A 23,957-nucleotide genomic window follows, 5' to 3' on the forward strand; every position below is an offset into this window, starting at 1 on the left:
GGCGGCTGAGCAGATCAGAGTGGAGTCATTGGCGTACTGACTTATTTAGGCATGGAGTGGAGCAGAGTGAAGCTGATTGGTGAAGAGAGAGAATAGAAGGGGTCCAAGGGTGGAGCCTTGTGGGATCCCTAAAGTGTCTGGGAGAAGGGGTGAAAAGGACTGTTGCCAACAGACAGCTTGTTGACGTCCTGCTAGATAGCTTTGGAACCAAGTAATAGCAGGGTTGCTAAGGTTTAGGGTGGAGACAACACTGATAAGTTTGCTGTGGTTGACCATGACAAAGGCCTTGGATAGGTCCAGGAATATGGCCGATACAAATTAGCCATTGTTTCTGTGGTGGTTAACTTTGTAAAGGACATTAGGTCTGTTGTGGTACTGTGAGAGGGCCGAAAGCTATACTGGATATGAGATAGGAGATTATGTGTAAGGAGGTAGTCCATACGTTGGATATGGATGACCCTTTCAAGGATTTTGGATGGTGAAGCTGTAATTGCTGTTTCTAAATTGTCTGATACTGATTGTTTAAACTATGCTAGAGTAAGATAATGTTTACTGGACTGTTTTAACACCTGAAGCTTACAGAAAAAAGTTTCTTGAACATAGATTCAAGGCAGATGAAAGTGTATGTGATTATATTTCTGAGTTAAGCACTTACTTTCATAGGTGGGTGAGTGGGTGTCAGTTCACCACTTTTGAAAGGCTGGCAGACCTTTTGATAAGAGAACAAGCCCTTGGTACTTTGCCTGAGGGCATGAGAATCTGGTTGGCAGACCAAAAGTGTAACTCTGCATATGAGCTGGGGAGAAAAGTGGATTTCTACTTAGCAAGCAGGGCATAACTGCATAAGAAGAGGTTAGCTAGTGCTGCACATGGATATAAGGGAACCCATGGTGAGCAGCCTAATTTACCCCAACAGAGAGTCTACCAGTAACTGGGGAAGCCACTAGTTTAGGTACACTGCCAGGATCATTGGTTAGATGTTTTAAATGTAACCAGAGGGGCCATGTAGCATACAGTCCACTGAAGCGGGGGGGGGGGCAAAAGGTGAGGGATCCAGTAAGTGGGGTTAACCGCCTGCCAGTGGTAAGTTGTCTGGAGACAGCAGAGGAACGAAACTATCACCAGAGTTTGCATCCCATCTTAGTGGATAGAAGACAGGCCACTGCTGAGAGAGAGAGAGAGAGAGACTGATATAACCATTGTGAAGCCTGCAGTGGTTAAAGAAGAGCAGGACTTGCTTGGGCAGCCACACCAGTTAGAGCTTTAGGAGGGACCCCATTCCAAATTCCTTTGGCAGGATTCACCTTGACTGGGAGGGCAGAAAAGGGAACAAGTAGGTAGGCGTGTTTGAGGATATCCCTGCAGATGTCTTAATGGGGAATGATTCTGATAATGTAGTACCTTGTGTACATGCAGTTACATGCAGTCACCCTTGGAGACAGGCAGGTCTTAATGGGGAATGATTCTGATAATGTAGTACATGCAGTTACATGCAGTCACCCTTGGAGACAGGCAGGTCTTAATGGGGGAGTGATTCTGATAATGTAGTACCTTGTGTACATGCAGTTACACGCAGTCACCCTTGGAGACAGGCAGGTCTTAATGGGGAGTGATTCTGATAATGTAGTACCTTGTGTACATGCAGTTACATGCAGTCACCCTTGGAGACAGGCAGGTCTTAATGGGGAATGATTTTGATAATGTAGTACCTTGTGTACATGCAGTTACACGCAGTCAACCTTGGAGACAGGCAGGTAGGTCTGGTAGCCTGGGGGGACCCAGACAGACCCCATGCCTGAAACTGGGGTTGATGATGTGGTTATTTCAGGGAGGGAGCTACCTAATAGCAATGAGCCCAAAAATTAACTGCTAGTAAGTACTGATGTTCCCATTGGACACAATGACCTTACAGTCAGAGCAGAGGTGAGTGGTAATACCCAGGCTGACAGGGAGATACCGTTTTCAGAAGATACTAGGCTTCCTGTGGAAGGGGAGCTGCGAAAAGTCAAGAATGTACAGTTGAGACAGGCACAGCTTTCAGACCCCACCTTACGAGGCTTGAGCGAGGTAGCTAAGGAGGCACCTGATGCTCAAGGAAAAGGGGAGTCTGTATACTGGAACAGGGGATTACTGAACAGAGAGTGGACCCCTGAGGGAGGGCTAGAGTGTGAGGTTTCACAGCAGTTGGTAGTGCCCAAAGCCTACCATCTGGCACTTCCAGCCGTAGCCCAAGACATTCCTTTTGCAGGTCATATGGGTATAAACCGTACCAAGAGTCATATTATTCAGAATTTTTATTGGCCTGGGATTGCAAGGGATGTAACAGGGTACTGTTGGACCTGTGAGCAGTACCAAAAGGTAGGCAAAGCAGGAGACAAGGCCAAAGCTCCATTGATGTCTTTGCCTGTGATTGAGGAGACATTTCATAGGTTAGCTGTGGATATTGTGGGGCTTCTGAGTACCCCGGGTTCCTCAGGGAAGAAGTATATCCTAGTGGTACTAGATTATGATACCAGATACCCTGAGATGGTGGCTCTATACTCCATAGTGGGAGAGAAGATGACAAATGCTTTGTTAGAAATTTTCAGCGGAGTAGGTTTCCCAAGAGAAATACTGACTGACTGAGGTGCCAATTTTATGTCAGACCTGCTGGCTTGTCTGTGGAAGCATTGTGAGGTGAAGCACCTAAAAACGTTCCCATACCTAATGGTTTTGTGGAGAAGTTAAATTCTACACTTAAGACCATGCTATTGGCATTTGCAGACCAGTTTAGGAGAGAGTGAGACAAATATTTGCCCCATCTACTGTTTGCCTACAAGAGAGGTACCCCAGGAATCCGCAGTTTTTTCACCCTTTGATCCTTTGAGTTACTGTATGGGCATAGGGTTAGGAGGCCTTCACATTTGATTCATGATGAGTTGGGGGGTGAGTGTGAATCCCACAAGGAGTCCGTTGTGGCAGGCCAAGGCTTAGGGAGCTCCTGGGCTTGGCCCAGGAGAACCTGGCAGGGGCCCAACAGCAGAAAAAGGTCTGGTATGACAGGAATGCCTAACCCTAGAGTAAGCTGTGGGACAGTAGGCTATGGTGCTCATTCCTGTCAGACACAGTAATCTGCAGACAGCTTGGGAGGGACCCTTTGAAATGGTAAAGAAGGTCAGTGATGTTAATTATATGGTAAACCTGCTAGGCAGGAGGCAGGGACACAGATTGTACTATGTTAAAATAATTAAACCTAAACATGTCAGGGAGGTCCTAGGCAGACTGCAAAGGGCAGGATTGACCATTAAGCCTAGTAAGTGTCAGTGGGTATGGCAGAGGTCTCTTAACTGGGACATAGAGTGGGGAGTGGTAAGATTAGGCCATAACCTGCTAAGGTGGAAGCTATTCAGGCATGGCCTGCCCTTGTTACCAAAAAGCAAGTGAGGGCATTCTTGAGGACAGCAAGGTACTGTAGAAAGTTTGTTCCCAATAATAGTGCAATAGCTACTCCCCTCACAGACCTGACAAGGAAAAACAGACCAGATAAGGTACTGCGGACCTTAGCCTGCAAGCAGGCATTCCAAAAGCTTAAAAGTGCTTTGGCAGGACCCCCTGATGTTCTTCGTCTCACATTGCTGCAGTCATAACCTGTGGGTAGTCCGCTGTCCTCGGTCAGCCCGAATACCAAAGAGTTAGGCTGGCGTCGGTCATGGGCGCCCGAAGCTGACGTCAGTACGTAGTAGTACTAAAGCGCATGACCGACGCCATATCCTCAGTCTTTCTTGCCGCGTGGTCCGAAGCAGAAGCAGCGTTTGCAAGTGCCGTTCGGCGTTCTGAAATTTTCAATTATCGAGTTTCAGACTGAAGACCAAGTTGGGCTAAGTACCCCGTTGGGGAAACTTTTTGTCTTTTCTTGCCTCAGTTAATCCGGATGTCAGAAAAAGTTAATAATTGTATTTCTTGTGGGAAACAGATACCTCATAGGGACTATCATTCTCTCTGTATTCCTTGCTTGGGGGCTGAACACGACGTAGTCAGGTGTCGCTTTTGTGCTAGATTTAATAAGCGCACCATTAAATGAAGATTAGACTGTGCCAGGCTTGTTTTCGGTAAACGGTGTAACTACAACATGCCGTCGGATCCTTCGACGCCCGCTACCGCTAAAAAGCGAAAAGATAAATCTTTAAGGTCTAAACCGGATGAGTCGTCCGTTGCGGACGCCGGTTCTATGGAACCTACGGTTGAATCTGTGGATCCAGCTGAAGTCTCGGCTGAATCCCAAGGGGAACCTTTACTTTTACAGGAGTTGGCCTCTCAGGAGTTAGGCCAGGCCGAGGGTGCTTCTCAGGTGTCTGTAGTTCCATCCTTACAAAAGGTTATTAGGCCTTCTACCTCAGTGACTAAAGGCCATGCTAAAGCTAAACCTAGTCTTTCTGGTACTGGCCATAGCCCTAGTTCTTCAGGTTCTGTTCCTAAAAAACATATGTTGAAAATGGCAGAGGATTTGATTACTTTGATCAGGGGTTCTATGCCCCCTCCAGAGAAGAGGCCTAGGGTGGAGACAGATTTAGAGGGAATGGAGCATTCTTCAGACTACTCTGAGTCCTCAGCTGAGGATATTCAGGATTTCACTCCCTATTCAGATTCGGATGCAGAGGATTCCTGTCCTTCTGCTTCTCCTCCAGAGGATTTTTCCTTTTCTGAAACCTTACATTCCATGAGGGAACATTTCAAGTGGGAAGGTCAGGATTTTTCAGATTCTCGAAAAAGGCTTAGGGAATTTTTGTTTTGCCACAACATAGGCCTTTGGCTATTCCCCTGTCTTGGATGTTGTTCAGGATGTTTTTTCTGAAGCTTCACTTAATCCTGATTCTTTACCCCCTGCCCCTGTCAAGCCAGACAGGTATTACAGAGTTCCAGAGGCACATAAATATTTGTATAAGAGTCCTAGAGCTGACCCGGAAACTATTAGTCAAGGGCCGAAGGGTGTCAGGGCTTCTGTGGTTAAGAATCCAGTTCCTTTGGATAAAGATTCTAGAGCATTGGATAGGTGGGGGAAAAAAGTGTACACATCTTCTACGTTTGCTATGAGGGCTGTAAATTGCCAGTTTCATATGCTGAAGTATCAGAATTTTTTGTTGGGTCAATTGAAATCTAAGGTGAATGCTTTATCTGAGGGTATAGAGTGTAAGGAATTGCAGGAGTTGGTTCATGCCTCAGATCAAGTTGGTAAACATTCCTTGCAGTGTGGCTTCGATGCTCTTCAGGCTTCATCCAGGGTGGCTGCTACTGGTTCAGTTATTCGTAGACATGCCTGGCTTAAGGATCAAAATTTGTCAGAGCATGTTAAAGCTCGGATTTTGGATGCTCCTCTTCAATCTGAAGTTCTTTTTGGTTCCCCTGTGGAGTCAGTTTTGAAAAAGATGGAAGATAAAGCTAAGTCTATGCAGACGGTTAAGGATTTTTTGCAAGTGCAGCCCCCTAAGTTTAGCAGGAATTGGCCTGCTAGAGGATGGTCCTACCCTTCTTTGGATTTTCAGTCTAAGGGCAGATCTAGACGTGGTAGTGGCAGGGCTCACGCTCAGGGTTCTTTCAGGCCTAGGACTTGGAGTTCTCCTGCACAGTCTTCTGGTGAGGGCAGGGGTCAGCCTTTTCGTAAACAAACCCAATGACCTGTATTTTCAGCTGCCAGATCCTTCTTTTCTGGCAGCTCCTCTAGGAGGAAAGTTGGCACTTTTCAAACAAAACTGGCATTTGGTCACCCAGGACAAATGGGTGTTGGAAATAATAAATCAAGGTTACAAGTTTTATTTTCACACTTTTCCTCCTTTCAAAGGCATGCCAGATGTACCTCCTCAGCAAAGGCTGGCGGCTCAGGAACAGATTTCTTTACTTTTACAGATGGGAGCAATCCAGGTGGTACCTCCGTCAGAAGTAGGCCTAGGGTTTTATTCCCGTCTATTCCTAGTGCCAAAGAAGGGAAACACTTGGAGGCCAATTCTGGATTTGTCCATTCTCAGTACCTACCTAGACATTCCAAAGTTCAAGATGTTAACATTGCAACAACTTCTGCCTATGCTAGGCAAAGATCACTGGATGGTAACTCTGGATCTCAAAGAGGCCTATCTTCACATTCCTATCAGGCCCAGCTGCAGGAGATTCCTGCGATTTTGGGCTGGTACTTCTCATTATCAGTTCTCTGCATTGCCCTTTGGTTTATCTACTGCGCCCAGGGTGTTCACAAAAGTTCTGGCTCCTGTAATAGCTTTCTTCAGACAGAGGGGAATACAAATTTATCCTTATCTGGACGATTGCCTGATTCTGGCTCAAGACAAAGACAAGTTACTTCAACATCTACAGTATGTAATGGCAGTTTTAAGGTGCCTGGGGTATTCTGTGAATGAAATAAAGTCCAGTCTAGTACCCTCTCAGGACATGTGCTTTCTGGGTGTGAGACTGAATACAGCTTCTCAGATGGCCTTTCTGACCCCGGACAAACAAAGAACTCTTCACCTATACTTCCAGCAACTATCAGTACTGTCCAGGCTGACTGCAAGGACAGTCCTTCAAGCCTTGGGGTTCATGGCATCTTGCATTCTAGTACTTCCCAATGCCAAACTGCATATGAGGAAGCTACAATGGTATCTCAAAAGTGTATGGACTCAACACTGCCACGATTTGGACACTGTCATTCGGATAATACCTTGCATCCAGAAGGAATTCTTGTGGTGGGCGCAGGAATGTCACCTAAACAAGGGGCGCTCTGTGACCCGACCAGAGGCGAGTCAGATCATAACGATGGATGCCTCAGACTTGGCTTGGGGAGCACACTTCAATGGGAAATGGATTCAAGACACGTGGCCTCCCAGACTACAGCATTTGCATATCAACATGAAAGAGATGTTAGCAGTCCAGTTTGCCCTGATGGCTTTCAAGGGCCAACTTCAACCAGGACAGGTGTTTATTCGAACAGACAACACAACAGTCATGTGGTACATCAACAAGCAGGGGGGAACCCATTCTTACCCTCTTTGCAGACAAGCAATGATATTGTGGGAGACTGCTCTGAGTTTGCACATCACTCTTCAAGCACGGTTTCTGCCAGGAGCAGAGAACTCCCTAGCAGATGTATTGAGCAGACAAATCGTGGATCCCCACGAGTGGAAATTGGATCCTCAGGTATTCCAACAGTTGACAGTGGCTTGGGGAACTCCAGACATAGATCTGTTCGCTTCTCCTCTAAATTTCCAACTACCAAAATTTTGCACAAAGATGTTTCACCCAAAAGCTTGGAAAGTGGATGCTCTATTTTTCAGTTGGAACAACCTTCACGTCTATGCTTTCCCTCCTCTGCCTCTCCTTCCCAAGGTACTCTTGAAAGTCAGGTGGGACAAGCCTTGCATGATTCTAATAGCACCAGATTGGCCACGTCAGCACTGGTATCCTCTGCTGAGGAGTTTAATTCAGGAGCCTCCTTGGCCTTTGCCACAGCTTCCTCACTTGTTGTCCCAGTCAAGCAATCATTTTCTCAATGTCAGGGTGCAGTCCCTGCATCTAACAGCCTGGCGTATTCTGTTTTAGAGCCTGTGGGGTCTCAGCTTCCTCAACAGGTTTTAGATGTCATATTGGAAGCCAGGCGGCCCAGCACTAGAAAAGTTTATGCTGATAAATGGAGGAGATTTTTTCTTTGGAGCACAACTAAGGGCTTTGATGTCTCGGTGCCTAATTTGAGTTTTACACTACAGTAGCTTACTGAATTACTAGGCAAGGGTTTGTCTTTTTCCTCTGTGAAGGTTCATGCTGCAGCCATTTCTGCTCACTATGATTGTGACCCTCCTTTATTTTCTCACCCTTTGTTTAAGCAATTTCTTAGAGGGGCAAAAAATATAAGACCCCCACGTAGAGCTCCTACTCCTTCCTGGGATCTCAATTTTGTGTTGGAGAAGCTTACTTTACCTCCTTTTGAACCTGCAGCTACATCTGAGTTGAAGTTTTTGTCTTGGAATCACAGACTACAAAGTCTTTTGTTGGCCATTACTTCTGTCTTACAGGAGGGTATCTGAATTGCAGGCTCTCATGGCTGTTGAACCCTTTCTGATTTTCCATAAGGATAGAGTTTCTTTGCGTACTAACCCTACTTTCATGCCAAAAGTGATTTCCAATGTGGCCTTGAACCAGTCTATCCATTTGCCTACTTTTTATGCTGATCCCCAAAATAGGGGGGAAAAAGTCTTGCATTCTTTGGATATCCACAGGCAGCTGCGTTATTATTTGAGCAGAACTAAAGAGTTCAGACAGACTCAACAGTTATTTGTTTCCTTTGCTTTGGGTTCACAAGGTAAAGCTGTTTCAAAGCAGACTATTTCTAAGTGGATTGGTCAATGTATTGCTTTTTGTTATTCTCATCATGGGAAGGATGTTCCCGCTGGGATCAGACCTCATTCCACTAGGGCTACTGCCACATCTACTGCCTTTTTGAGGGGGGTAGCTACTAAGGATATTTTGGAGGCAGCTACTTGGAGTTCAGTTCACACTTTTACTAAGCATTACCATCTCCCTCTTTATTCCAAGTCTAGGGCTGGGTTTGCCACTGCAGTCTTACAGGGCATGTTAGCAGCTCCTAATGCTTTTTAGTTTGCCAGCCTCCCTTTTCCTTTGCTTTGGGATTCTACCCACAGGTTATGACTGCAGCAATGTGAGACGAAGAACATAGTACAGTTTTGTACCTACCATAAATGTAGATGTTCGAGGATCTACATTGCTGCAGTCCTGTTTTCCCTCCCTCCTTCCCCTCTGTAGTTTGGGGTTGCTGTGATTCCTTTGGGATAATTGTTATTTTCTCACTGGTGGTTGTTGGGTATTTACTATTTTGGCTCTGGCCTTTCTTTTTTAAGGCCTTCTGACATCTGGGGCAAGAAAGACTGAGGATATGGCGTCGGTCATGCGCTTTAGTACTACTGCGTACTGACGTCAGCTTCGGGCGCCCATGACCGACGCCAGCCTAACTCTTTGGTATTCGGGCCAACCGAGGACAGCGGACTACCCACAGGTTATGACTGCAGCAATGTGGATCCTCGAACATCTACATTTATGGTAGGTACAAAACTGTACTTTTTAGCCAGTCTAGATTACAGCAATTCCAGTGCAGATGGATTCTCAAGACAAGGTACAGGTTAATGTGTACCCAGACAGGCCCATTTCTCTCAAGCAACATTTTTTCAGGGTCACTTAAAAAACTAGCTTGAGTCTTCAAAGGAAGGAGATTGTGAGGTATTACCAGCTGTACCGGGAGAAGTGGGGCAGTCCATGTGTGGCATGTGCTAGCATGGCTGGCTGAAGTTTTGTAGGTGGTCTTCTGTCATTGGGCTATTTGTAAAAGTTGCTCATGTTAAAAATGATGCAACAGAATCTTAACAGAGTTCTGAAGGTGAATTGTGCCAGACTCAAGTGACTAGATTTGATGTCATTCTATAACCAGCTGAAGGAGAGAGCTGTAGCAACAGTTTGTGTCCATGGGGTCTAGCTCTGCCCCAGTGTATGCCAACTTGGTAGTGGCAACATGGGAGAAGAGACCTATTTTTTATTCAGGATTTGGAGAGGGGTGGATGTCCTTCATGGATGCATCTGCAGTCATAACAACTGGGTTGTCCTGTCGTCAGGCAGCCCTTCGGTCAGCCGGATTCCAAAGTCTGGGTCCGGCTTCGGCTGATGTCGCACTTCACCCGACGTCATCTCTGCTGGTCTTCGGGTATAAAGGCATCAGCCGACGCCATTTTCCTCCGTCTTTCTTGCCGTGGCGCAAGCAGAAGCTGTTTGCAAGTGCCGGTCGGTCAGATCCAGAGATTACTACTACCGAATACTACTTCGAAGACTTCTAAAAGCTAAGTACCCCGTTGGGGACTCTTTCTTGCCTCAGCCGATGTCAGAAAAAGTCAATAACTGTTTAACTTGTGGGAAACAAATACCTCATAAAGATTTCCACTCTTACTGTTTGCCTTGTTTAGGCCCAGACCACGACGTAGCAGCCTGTTCGGCCTGTGCTTCCTTCAACCGGCGACGAACGCTTAGGCATCGGTCGGAGTTTGCTGAACAGTTTTTCGGCTCAGATTTTGCGTACATTATGCCGTCGGATCCTCCGACTACCCAAATTGTTAAAAAACGCAAAGAAAAAGACCGACACTCGCGGTCCGCGGTTTCGGCCGAAACCACGGTTAAGCAAACCGCGAGTGTCTCGGTTTCGGCCGAAACCGAGAAAACTGATCAAAATACAGCCGAATCAATGACTACTACTGAGGTTTCTGCCACTTTACTTGAAACAGCCTCAGAAATTATACCTTCAACGGTGGTTACTAGTGACTTATCAGACACCATCCCTTTGGATGTCTCTACCCCAGCACGTGGTGCTGCTAGGCCTCCTGCAGCCATGTCTATTAAGGCCTTTGCCAGGGCTAAAGCAGCCAAATCTACTAAATCAGTGCCTGTTAAACCCCCCTCAACCAGGCCCACTTCTAGTTCACAAATGCTTACTCTGGCAGAAGATTTAATATCCTTAATTAGGGGATCTCAATCTCACCCAGACAGGGCCTCTCAACCCCCAGAAAAGAGATCTAGAGCAGAGCCCCCCCGAGCCTGTCTCCTCTGATGATTCTGCGGATGACTCAGACATTACAGACCAGCCAGAGGCTCCTTTTTCCAATTATGAAGACTCCGATGCTGAAGAATCCATTCCAGCTGCCTCTCCACCAGAGGAATTCTCCTTTGGGGAAACCTTACATGCCATGAGAGAACAATTCCAATGGCAGCAACAGGATTTCTCAGATTCCAGAAAAGACTTAGAACTTTTCTGCACTTACCACAACATAGGCCCTTAGCTATACCTCCTGTCCTTTCTGTTGTGGACGATGCATTTAATGATGTCTGCACTGCACCTGATTCCTTACCTCCAGCCCCTGCCAAACCAGATAGATTTTACAGGGTGCCAGGCACTCATCACCACCTATACAAGGCGCCAGTGGCGGACCCGAAACTATATCCCAGGGGCCTAAGGCAGTAGTCTCGACCACAGCAAAAATCCTATTCCTTCTGAAAGGGAATCCAGGTCTTTAGACAGATGGGGCAAAAAGTTTACACCTCTGCTACTCTCTCAGCTAGAGCTTTAAACTGTCAGTTTCACATGATACAATACCAAGAGTTTATGCTTGATCAGTTAACTAAAAGCTATCCTCTGATGACTCTATAGATAAGAAATATGTATTAGAAATGGTAAATAACATACAACAGGTTAGTAACCATTCTTTAAAATGTGGCTATGATGCACTGGAGGCTTCATTTAGATCAGCCATGACTGGCACAGTGATAAGAAGACATGCATGGTTGAAGGAACAGGCCTTACCGGATCATGTTAAAGCTAAGTTATTAGATGCTCCTATGGATAAGGCCAGTTTGTTTGGTACACCTGCCCAGCAGGTAATGAAGAAAATGGAAGAAAAGGCAAAATCTGTACAAGCGGTGAAAGATTTCTTACAGGTTCAGCCCCAAGGTTTAGCAGGAACTGGCCTGCCAAAATTGGTCCTTTCCTGACTCCACAAGATCCCAAAGGGGCAGGAATAGGCGTTCCAGAGGCAGAAATCAATCCAGAGGGGTGCCTACAGAGGGCGACAGTGGCAAGGTAATAACAGAGGCACAGACACAGCCACTACCACTGCAACAGGACAATCACAATGACTTGACTCTAACTCCGCCTACCAGGGAACAAATAGCAGCACCATTAGGTGGAAAATTAGCCTTATTTTGAAAAATTGGCACTATGTCACAAAAGACAAGTGGATTTTGCAAACCATAGACCAAGGTTACGGTTCCACTTCCACACTTTACCAGTCAAAGAGGAATGCCAAACCTGCCTCCAAATCAAAAATAGAAGCTCTACAGCAGATAATGCAATTAACAAAGATGAGAGCTGTGGAAAGAGTACCAATAACAGAACAAGGCAAAGGATTCTACTCCAGACTATTCCTAGTTCCAAGAAAAGAAAAAAGTTGGAGACCTATTCTCGACCTGTCTATCTTAAACACATACATCATTGTCCCAAAATTCAAAATGCTGACCCTACAGCAACTTCTTCCCATGCTGGGCAAGGAGTGTTGGCTGGTAACTCTAGATCTCAAGGAGGCATACCTGCACGTCCCCATTCGACCAAATTGCAGAAGATACCTCAGATTTCTTGCAGGATCAGAGCACTATCAATTCTCAGCATTGCCCTTTGGCTTATCTACTGCGCCCAGAGTATTCACAAAATGCCTGGCATCAGTAATCGCCCACTGCAGACTACAGGGAATCCAAATTTATCCATACCTGGACGACTGCCTGCTACAAGCGGACAACAAAAGCAAGCTGACAACAGATTTGCAAAGGGTCATTTACTTGCTACAAGCCCTGGGATACACAGTCAATTTTCAAAAGTCAAGGCTGATACCATCCCAAACAAGGACATTCTTGGGCTGAATTGGACACAGTAAAACAAATGGCATTCCTAACTGCAGAAAAACAAAAAGAACTCCCTCTTTACTTCTTGGCACTAACAAAACAGAACAAGCTAACAGCAAGAAAAGTTCTGCAGGCCTTGGGCTTCATGGCATCATGCATAATCTTGGTCCCACATGCCAGACTGCATATGAGAAAACTACAGTGGTACCTAAAGAATTTATGGTCCCAACACAGGCACAGCCTAGAAGCAGAAATACCACTAATCCCATGCCTAAAACAGGAATTCCTATGGTGGGCTCAAGCATGCCAGACAAATCCAGGCCTACCCTTCAAAAACCTTCGAGCAAGCCAAACCATCACAACAGACGCCTCAGACATAGGATGGGGGGCTCACATGCCGGACAAATGTGTACAGGGATTGTGGACTCAGGACCAGCTACACCTGCACATCAACCAAAAAGAAATGCTGGCAGTAAAACTGGCAATCCAAAAATTCAGCCCATTTCTCAAAGAAGGCCATTTGATGATAAGGACAGACAACACCACAGTCATGTGGTACATCAACAAACAGGGAGGCACTCATTCATACCCCCTATGCAGAATGACTTTGGACCTTTGGAACCTGGCACTCAGCTACAACATCCAGTTACAGGCAATGTTTGTACCGGGAAAGGAGAACACTCTAGCAGACATATTAAGCAGAACCACCTCGGATGCTCACGAATGGATGCTACACCCGGACATCTTCAAGACCATCACAAAGAAATGGGGAATGCCGCAGATAGATCTATTCGCTTCCCCTCTCAATCACCAGCTCAAAAAATTCTGCACAAGGACATTTCACCCACTTGCATGGAAGGTGGATTCGCTCTCCTTCAGCTGGAAAGGTCTGACAGCATATGCATTCCCACCTCTTCCCTTGATACACAAGGTATTACTAAAAATCAAGGAGGAACGTCCAAAGATAATCCTGATAGCTCCGAACTGGCCAAGACAACACTGGTACCCATTGCTGAGGAGCATGTCTCGGGACAAAATGTGGGCAATACCCCTGATGCCTTTGATGTTAACTCAGAACAACTACAGCATCATGCATCCAAACCTAAAAACTTTGCAACTGACTGCATGGAACATCACATAGCAGCAACTAATCCAGATCTTTCCCAAAGGGTTAAAGACATTATCCTTGAAGCCCGCAGACCTTCAACAAGAAGGAACTATGCAGGAAAATGGAAAAGGTTTGGCATTTGGAGTGCTGAAAGAGGAAAAGACGTGTCGAATATAGATATTGCTAACATTCTGGAGTATTTGGCAGAGCTTCTACATACAGGCCTGTCCTATTCCTCCATCAAGATACATGCATCAGCTATTTCAGCAGAATACAGCTTTGATCCACGGTCTTTTCACATCCTCTACTCAGGCAGTTCCTCAGAGGGATCAAGAATGTAAAACCTCCTAGGAAACCACCATTGCCAGCTTGGGACTTGAACTTTGTGCTAGAAAAGTTGACACTCCCGCCTTTTGAACCAGCAGCAACAGCAGACCTACAGCATCTATCATGGAAAACTGCTTTCCTACTGGCAATAACCTCAGCAAGGAGGGTTTCTGAACTTCAGGCCCTAATGGCAGTACAACCCTTCCTAATCTTCCACCAAGATAGAGTGTCCATGAGAACTAATCCTACATTTATGCCTAAGGTGGTATCCAGAGTGTCTTTAAACCAGGCAATCCACCTACTTACCTTCTTCCCCAACCCACAAAACAGAGGGGAAAGAATGCTGCATACCTTGGATGTACATAGACAGCTACGCTACTACCTGGACAGAACCAAAAGTAACAGAAAAACTGACCAGCTTTTTGTAACCTATGCAACAGGAAGAGAAGGAAAAGCAATTTCCAAACAGACAATCTCCAAATGGATAGGAAATTGCATACGATTCTGTTACTCCTTCCATGGAAAACCAATTCCACAGAACATAAGACCTCATTCTACAAGGGCAACAGCCACTACCACAGCCTTCTTACGAGGAGTGGCAACCAAGGACATTATTGAGGCGGCTACTTGGACCTCCGTGCATACATTTGCCAAGCATTATAATTTACCTCTGTATTCCAGATCCCGAGCAGGGTTTGCCACTGCTGTACTGCAAGGGATCCTAACCACACCATAATTTCTTCTTCCTCCTCCCTAGTTGGCTATGGTATTCTACCCAGTTGTTATGACTGCAGATGCATCCATGAAGGACATAGTACAGTTTTGTACCTACCATAAATGTAGATGTCCGAACTGGATAGCATCTGCAGTCAGGATTACCCTCCCTCCTTCCCCTCTGTGGTACTCTAGGGTATTTACCCCCCTAATAGCTAGCTGGTGGGGGGAGTCTCTTATGGTGTATTTGTTTGTATATATGTACATACAGGCTTATTTCTTGTGTTTGCCTTCTATCTTTTTGGAAACATTGGCATTTATCCAAAATTTAGCCTTCCAAGAGGGCAACTGGCATCTGGGGCAAGAAACACTGAGGAAAATGGCATCGGCTGATGCCTTTATACCCGAAGACCAGCAGAGATGACGTCGGGTGAAGTGCGACATCAGCCGAAGCCGGACCCAGACTTTGGAATCCGGCCGACCGAAGGGCTGCCTGACGACAGGACAACCCAGTTGTTATGACTGCAGATGCTATCCAGTTCGGACATCTACATTTATGGTAGGTACAAAACTGTACTTTTCTTTACTTGCGTTACCTAAATTACATTTTTGTTTTATGGAAAAGGGATAGAACAATAGTAGAACATTTCTGTGAATACATAAATAACATTTGTGAATACTGTAAGTTTACTGACAATTTTCATGCTACAGAAATTAATTATTTAGATATTACCATTACTAAAAGTTATGAATTACAAACATTTACATCCAGAGTTTTTCACAAGCCAACTTATTCAAATAGTTTTTTAGCTTTTGAAAGTAACCACCCACATTACATCAAAAGAAACCTAGTTAGAGGTCAAACGATTCATGGAGCCAGAATGTGTTCCACAGTTATGGATTTTAAACTAGAACTAGATAATTTGAGCTCTATGTTTCTGGCCAGAGGATACCCCTCAAAAATGGTTTAGGAATTAGCTGAGGAAGTATTGGGAGGACGAGGTAAAGAGTTTATCCCACTTTTAGGTAAAGATCCTACAACAAATAAGATGGGGAGATCTAATAAACAACAAGTATACACAAAAACCATGGTTACACAGTTTGGAACCTTTGATAGTAAAGTGAAAGATATTTTGACTCGCAACTGGTTAATATTATAATGCATTACAAAGGTGGGACATAACTTGAAATTTCTTTTTGAACACCCCACCCACCAGCAACTCACTAAAGGAGGTACAACTAGTTGTGGTTTATGCAAGTATTGTCCCTATATATACAAAGGAAAGGAATTAATAGTAGGGGACCCCCAGAGAAAGATATGTTTGAAAAAAGGTAACTGTAATAGTAGTGGGTTAGTGTACATAGTTATCTGTCAGGATTGTCATATGTTTTATGTGGGGAAAATAGAGCGATCCCTGCGTAAAAGAATATATGAGCATCTATATGCTATTGAGATGCACAATAGTAACAATGCATTGTGCAAACATACACTCTCTTGTGAGGTTAAGCTAGGATTCCATTTTGGAATCCTAGAAATTATAAAGAAAGACATCGGGGAGGATTGTATATAGATGACAGATGCTCTTAAATGCCACTCATCCCCCAGGTCTAAATGACCATGTTTCACTTGTACATGTACTTAAAGAAAGGGCAACTGTACTATGAATTGTTAAAGTGTAACAGTAGATGTTATGTAGTCCAATCTCTCCTACATTCTTACCCGTGGGTTTGGAGCCGAACCTCGGCTCCGACTCGGCCATACTCTAGCTCAAAGTCTTCAATTGGCTCGTGGCTAAGAGGTATCCCATGCTGCAGTGTGTCTATTCCCCAGATCTCGTTTGCCGCTCATACAGCTCGGACATGGTCTTGCTCTTGGCCGTGGCCAAGTACAAATTTTCTACTATTTGCTCAATTTAGTAGCTCCAAAAGCTATTTTAATAGCTAGTGTGTGTGTTTTTTTACTTTTAGCAGTTTAGTGAACTATTCTGGTATCTCGTTTTACCTGGTGTTTACTGGCTAGGCCCGTTTCAGTTAGAGGACCTAGCCCTCCCCTGTTTTTTTTCCTGTGGTTCTTGTTCTGATTGTTTAACAGTTTAATCCCCCTTGGCAGCGTTATTCTTGTGGTGTGACTGTTGGTTGTTCCCCTGTTGGTTTTTTCTGGGCTAGGCCCGTTTAACTTAGAGGACCTAGTCCTCCCTGTGGTTACCTCGCAGTCTCTAGGCCATTTGAGTTAGAGGCTGTAGTTTCCCGCGTTTCTTGTTTTCTGTGGTGAAGGTGCCCTACCGTTTTTCCCCTGTGTGTGTGTGTTCTTGTCTCAGCATGTCTATGGAGTCTAAAGAGCACAGGCCTTCGGGCTTCAAAAAGTGTGTTAAGTGTAGCAACAAAATGTCTTTGACAGATGGGCATTCTGTATGTGTGTATTGCTTGGGGACTATTCATTTTCAGGAATCCTGCTTGTTCTGTCATGCTTTCAGCCCCCGCATGCTGCAAGAGAGGAAGAACAAGCTGATTTTGAGAGGATTGCTGAAACCATCCTTTAAAGAGGATTTGGAGAGATCCTCTACTTCCAAGTGCTCTCCTTCCAAATCAGATAAAAAGTTGGATAAAAAGTCATCTAAGAAGCGCTCTCCGGCTCCGTCAGTCTCCTCGGAGCCACCGGAGAAAATTATTAAGACTACTGTTGCTTCTTCGGCTCCACTGGCTTCGGAGCCGATAGAAGACAGTGCTTTGATGATGTCCACATCGGCTCCAGGTTTATTGGAGCCGAGGTCAGTTCGGAGCCGGTCTCCAGTTTTTCGACCAGTCTCCCCGACTCGTAGGTCTCCCTCTATTTGGCAATCCAGATTCCCGACCATGTCCTCTAGATCCTCCAGGACACTTTCCGATGACAATGTCGATAGAGTGGTGAAGAAACTGCTTCAGTCATCGGTGCTGGTGCTGGTTAAATTGCTTTCGGCTCGGGAGCCCGTCCCCCCTTCATCTTTGGCTTTTTCTACTCCAGACCTTTCTTCGGAGCCAGAGCTGTCGGTTCCGTCTGATGCCTCGAGATCGGCTCCAGTTGCCCCTTCTGGCGTCTCTGCTCCGACCTCCACTCCGACCCTGTCGGCGCCGTCCACGGGGTCCAGGGTCCACAGCTCACCGGTCAGAGCCAAGAGGAAGGTATCGGGTTGATCTTCTGCTCCGAGCCTTCCTCTCGGTGCTTCGGCTCGGGTGAGCGTGGACCCGACATCGGCTTCAGACCTTATTTCCTTGACTCTGAGATTGTCTTCTGCGGTTAGTTGACCTTCGGAGCCTGGGGGATCAGCTTTCGAGGTCATGAGGAGTGTGCTGGCCAGGTCGTCAGCGGCATCCTACAGTACCGACACTCTTCTCATTCAAGCACTGATATCGGTGTCAAATCACCCTCTATCTAGGGACAGCAGAGACCTAAGGCCTCAGGATACCTCCATGAGTGGTCCCCAGTTTTCTGAAGCCTCCCCGGGTTTTTTACCTGAGGAGCCACCCAGAAAGAGAGTGTGCAAGAGGAAGCACATTGACTCCCAAGATGAGTCCCTCACATCTGACACTGACCTCGAGGAGTCAGAGGGGTCCCCTAAGTCATCTTCTGACGATATCTCTTTTTCAGATATCTTGGAAATACTGAGACAGAGAGGCGACTGGCAATCTAAAGCCTATTCTGAGGAGGAGTCGGTGTTCCTGAAGGCCTTTGGTTCCCAACCCTCCGCCTTTTGGGTTTCTCCCCCATTCGATGGGCTCCTGGCCCTTATTTCTCGAAAGGTGTGAGAAACTGTGGACACTGTGGAACCGGTCCCTAGGGGAACCAACAAGTTTTTATCCCCCCCCCCCCCCCCGATAGAGAATTTCTTACAAAAGGCGTTCCAGTAGATGCCATGGTGGTGGCAGCAGCCACCAAGAAAGAACTTGCAGAAAGTTCAGCTACCGTCCATCCCCCTAACAAGGAGTCCAGGGCTTTGGACAGGTATGAGAAGTGTGTGTTCTCTTCAGCGGCCTTTACACTGTGGTCGCTGAACTACTTATCACATTTTACATGGCTCCAAAGAGATCTCCCAAAGGAGTTGGGAGATTCTCTACAGGGTAATGCTTCTGATACTGTGGCTCAGAAAGTCAATGCACAGATGTCTACCCTAAATTCTATTGCTAACTCCTTCATGAGGCTGATCTCGTATGCAGCCAATGGAGCGAGCAGGACTGCGGGTTCCGGAGTTTCTCTTAGGAGACACTCCTGGATGCGCCTGTGCAACTTCGTGGAGGCCTTCAAGTCTACCTTCACCAACGCGCTCTTTGGTTCATCCTTATTTGGAACCAAGGTGAAGGATACTCTCACTAGGTGCGAGCAGGAAGGAAAAACCCTGTCTGCTGTGGGAGTCCATTTTTCCATGCCTTCTGGACCTTATCCCAAGGACCAAAAGGGTGGGAAAATGTGGTTCAGAAAATCGCAGAGGTTTTTTAACGATGCACAGAGTGATTCCCCCTCCAGAGGCAGAGGAGGTGGTGGAAATTCAGGTAGACACCACCCTAGATGCAAGAGGAGGACCGCGTAACCAGGGGGACCGCAATTCCTTTCATGGTTCCCCCTACCAGCGCTCCTGAGAGGAGGCCCAACTATGCATCTTTGGAGCCAGTCGCATTTCTCTATACCCAGAAGCCTGGCCAAGACGAGTGGGTATTAGAGATAATTTCCAGAGGTTATCACATTCCCTTTCTTTCATCTCCTCCAAACAAAAGAATCCCAGACGTTCCACCCAGTCAAAGGGATTCCACAACCTTAGAAGTTCAAAAGTTGCTGTTAAAAGGAGCCATCCAGCCTGTCCCCTCAGACCAAGTAGGATTAGGGACTTACTCCAGATTCTTTTTGGTGCCGAAAAGAACAGGGGACCTGAGACCCATTTTGGATCTCAGCCGTTTGAACCTTCATGTAGAGAAGTCCAAGTTCCGCATGGTCACATTACAGTCAATTCTCCCATTATTAGGGAAAGATGTGTGGATGTGCTCCATCGACCTCAAGGATGCTTACTACCGTATAAAAATGGACAGGGCATCCAGAAGTCACCTACGCTTCCGGCTGGGAGCCAGTCATTTTCAGTTTCACGCCCTGCCCTTTGGTCTTACCACAGCCCCCAGGGTGTTCACCAAATGCATGGCAGTGGTAATGGCTCACTTGAGACGTATGGGATTCCAAGTGTTTTCGTACCTGGACGATTGGCTCCTGTCTGCCACCACCAGCCATCTACTACTACAGACCAGGGACACTACTATTGCACTGTGCCAAAGTCTTGGAATCACCTTGCAGTGTGTCACCTTTATCGGTGCATAATTAAACACAGTGCTCATGAAGGTTTTCCTGCCAGAAGAGGGAATTCAGGTTTTACAGCAACAAGTCTACGCTCTACTACCACTGAAGGTCAAGGCAAAAGTGGTCCTCCAGTTGTTAGGTACCATGGCTGCCACAATTATGCTAGTCCCTCTTGCAAGACTTCACATGAGGATTCTTCAGTAGCTACTTTTTGCCCAATGGTCTCTTCAGCACCTTCCTCTCTCCCATCTTATTGTAATAACCAACAAGTGCAAGCAGGATCTGCGCTGGTGGCTTCAGACCAGCAATCTCAACACGGGTATGCATTTCATTCTTTCAGATCGGGTGAGGGGGGCATTATCTTGGCAGGACTGTCCAAGGCACGTGGCAGGAACATGAGATCCATTTGCATATCAATGTCTTAGAGATGAGAGGAGTGCTATTAGTGTTGCAAGCACTTCACAGCTTTCTTCCTCTTGGGACAATTGCAATCCACTCGGACAACATGTCTGTGGTCTGGTATCTGACAAAGGGAGGAACCAGGTTGTATCCCCTTTGCAGAGAGGCTCTTCGAGTGTGGCAGTGGGCAGTATCTTCCCAGCGCTTTCTAGTGGCAATGCACATTCCGGGGAAGTCCAACGTGATTGCCGACAGGCTGAGCAGAGCTATTCTGATGCCTCACGAGTGGTCCCTGAATGAACAGGTGGCGGAATGGATTTTCCGCAGATGGGGTCAGCCTTGCTGCGATCTGCTTGCCAGCCAACTCAATGCCAAATGCAGCAGCTACTTCACCCTTATTCCCCCGGAAGGGGAAACACCCAGGGACACTCTAGTTCACGATTGGCCCTCTGGCCTTCTCTCTGCCTTCCCTCCACTTCCCCTGATAAATGAAGGTTATTCAGAAAGCACAGTCTTTGGGAAGCAAAATGATACTGATTTCTCCAGACTGGCCTCGTCAGATCTGGTTTCCCTTTCTTCACCCTTATCTAATGGACGAGCTGTGAATTCTGGACCCAGAGCCGGATCTGTTGACTCATATGTTAGTGCAGTTCCACCCCTCCATCCAAACTCTCAGGTTGACAGCATGGCTGCTCCAATTCCATCCCTAGTCAGGCTTCATGATTTTTCACCGGAGGTGGTTCATATTCTGTCTTCTTCCCACAAGCCTTCTACTAGGAAGATTTATTCCAGTAAGTGGAAAAGATTTTCCATTTAGGCTCATGAAAGACAGATTGATCCCTATACAGCTCCCATCTCATCTGCTGCGGCAACTATTAAAGTACAGTTGGCAGCCATTTCTACCTTTCATGTTGCTAATGAACCCAATATAATGGCGCATAGACTTTGTAGGGCCTTTCTCAAAGGGACTATGCTACTTCGACCTCCAATCTTTGATCCTGTTATGCCATGGGACCTTAATTTTGTGCTACAACAGCTTACCTCACATCCGTTTGAGCCCACGGCAACCTGTGACCTAAAATTTTGTTTTGGAAGGCACTCTTTTTGATGGCCATCACTTCGGCTAGGCAGATCTCTAAACTCCAAGCTTTATCAGTTCGGCCCCCTTACTTGATATTTCACAAGGATAGGGTTTCGCTAAGACCTAATCCTTCCTTTATGCCTAAGGTTGCTTCAGTGGTCAAGCTCAACCAGTCTGTTGAGTTGCCTCTGTTTTTCCCTGAATTCTCTAACAAGGCAGAATTTAAGTTTCATCAGCTGGATGTCCACAGACAATTACGTTTCTATTTACATAGAACAAGAGAGTTTAGAAAATCTGACCAACTTTTTGTCTCCTTTTCAGAAAACAGCCCAGGGACTCCAGTTTCCAAAGTAACTCTGTCCAGATGGATTTCTAGCTGCATTTCCTTCATCTGTTCTTCAAATGGCAAGGAATTACCCTTCAAGGTAAAGGCTCACTGTACGCGTTCGTTGTCTACTTCTACTGCCTTTCAGACTAGGATGTCTATGGATGATATTTGTGCTGCAGCTACTTGGGCATCTCCTCACACCTTTATTAGTCATTACAAATTGGATCCGGTATCAAAGGACAGATCCTCATTTGGTTCCACAGTGCTCAGGCGTATTTTCCAGTGAGCCGCCCAAGGTCTAGGTGCTAGGGACGCTGTCCCACGGGTACGAATGTAGGCGAGATTGGACTACATAACATCAAGAAGTTATGTACTCACCATGACATTTGATGTATGTAGTCCATCTCGCCTCACATTCTTACTAACCCACCCACCTACCCCCTCCTGGAGGACCTAGAGGTCGAGTCTCTGGTATCAGCACTCCTTCTTGATATGCTGAGTTGGTTCTTCCTCTCAAGGTGTTTCTGTGTGTGTGTGGATGTGAGCTCACTGCAAACACGATCTGGGAAATAGGTGCATTGCACCATGGGATACCTCTTCGCCATGAGCCAGTTGAAGACTTTGAGCTAGAGTATGGCCGAGTTGGAGCCGAGGTTCGGCTCCGAACCCACGGGTAAGAATGTGAGGCGAGATGGACTACATACATCGAACGTTATGGTGAGTACATAACTTCTTGTTCTGAGCATTACATATTAACTTGTGCTCATTTGTACTTGTATTTGTTACATTGACTATATTAAGGTTTTTAAAAAAAACTACCTGTATGTTTTAAAGTGTATATGCAATTTTTATTGAATAATTGATTTATTTCATTGATTACTAATTAATTGAAGGATAAAAGCAATTTCTTGACTTGGTGTTTTGATAAAGTCCTGTAGTATGGTGAACGAAAGTGCTTAACTTATTTTGTGGCTTGTGAATAAATTGGAGACTTTTATCATTGGACTCTTCTTTGGTATCAGGTCTGGTTCCACGAGGTGTGTTGGTTCATACAGTTTGTGTTTCTCCTTGGAGGTCGCTTTTTACGTGTGCTTTTTTTTTTTTTTTTTTTTGGTGCTTTGGAGCATGTTTTTGGATACAAACCTTGCCTTTATTGTGGCCTGACACAGTGATTAATAGATACCATTCATCATGGATACCAACAACATGACTATTGCGAACAACTTTACACTGGCTTCACCAATTCAGGAACTGTCAGAGTTTTCGTTAAAAACGAGAAAGGCAATTTAACCCAGCTTATAAAACTGATGTCCCCACAGTACCAGCAGAAGCAATCTACTTTGGAAAAACTTCATTTCCCAAGAGACTTTGCTGCTGGTGAGCCAACTCACTCTGACGACTTCCGGGGGAATTGAGAAACACAGGAAAAGTTGTTACTATTAGTCTGGGTCCATCTTGCTCAACGCAAACTAGCAGTATTCCATGTGGACAGGGTAGCTTTAAAAAGCATAATAACTCTAACCGGACTACAAGGTTCGAACAATGGATTAACAGAGACTTGAATTTCAGCTGAGATGAAGGTCCTACAAGACCTACAGATATTAATTCTCGTTTACATACTTTTGAATTGAAAATGTATAAGGTACGTAGCATACAAATTGACAATGCTTATTTGGCTGAATGCATTCGAGTCCAAAGAGTACCTATAGGACTACGAATGTACAATTTATTTTTTATTTTATTTTATTTTACATTTGTTAACCGGGCTAGTCCAACTGGATACAAGTCCATTTTCAGTGGAGGCCCGAGGAGAAAAGCTCCACTAACTACTACTTAACAAGATAAAAATATACAAAACTTATACAATAAAAATAAGAATAAAAAATAAAAATAAAAATAAAAACAATGTCATAGGTTTTTTATTTATTTTTATTTATTATTTTACAAATTTCCAAATGTCTTTACAGCAGGGCAGGAAGAACTTAAAGAACTGTTAGCCATGTTTGACTGGCATGGCATAGAACTTTTGCACTTAATAAAAGTCAATAGTAACAAAATTAAAAAGTCGATGGATGAAATTAATGTTTTAAATCAAAATATTGTTGAAGATGAATGTTTCATGAATTTTGAAGTTAAATATGATAATATTTTTAACAGAACTGAACAACAAGTAGAAGAAAATGTGTTAAGGAAACAAGGAAAACTTAGAAGCGATGAACTTGAC

The 23,957-nt window shown here is 45.3% G+C and overlaps 1 protein-coding gene across 1 annotated transcript in view; it reads left to right on the top strand.

The window, feature by feature from the left end:
• The window catches only part of ZBTB7A (zinc finger and BTB domain containing 7A), a 540,652-nt gene that overhangs the window by 459,029 nt on the left and 57,666 nt on the right, over positions 1 to 23,957 (top strand). The window lies entirely within an intron of this gene.

This window comes from Protopterus annectens, chromosome 13.part0, assembly GCF_019279795.1.
Source record: "Protopterus annectens isolate FY-2018-M chromosome 13.part0, PAN1.0, whole genome shotgun sequence".
Lineage (NCBI taxonomy): Eukaryota > Metazoa > Chordata > Ceratodontiformes > Protopteridae > Protopterus > Protopterus annectens.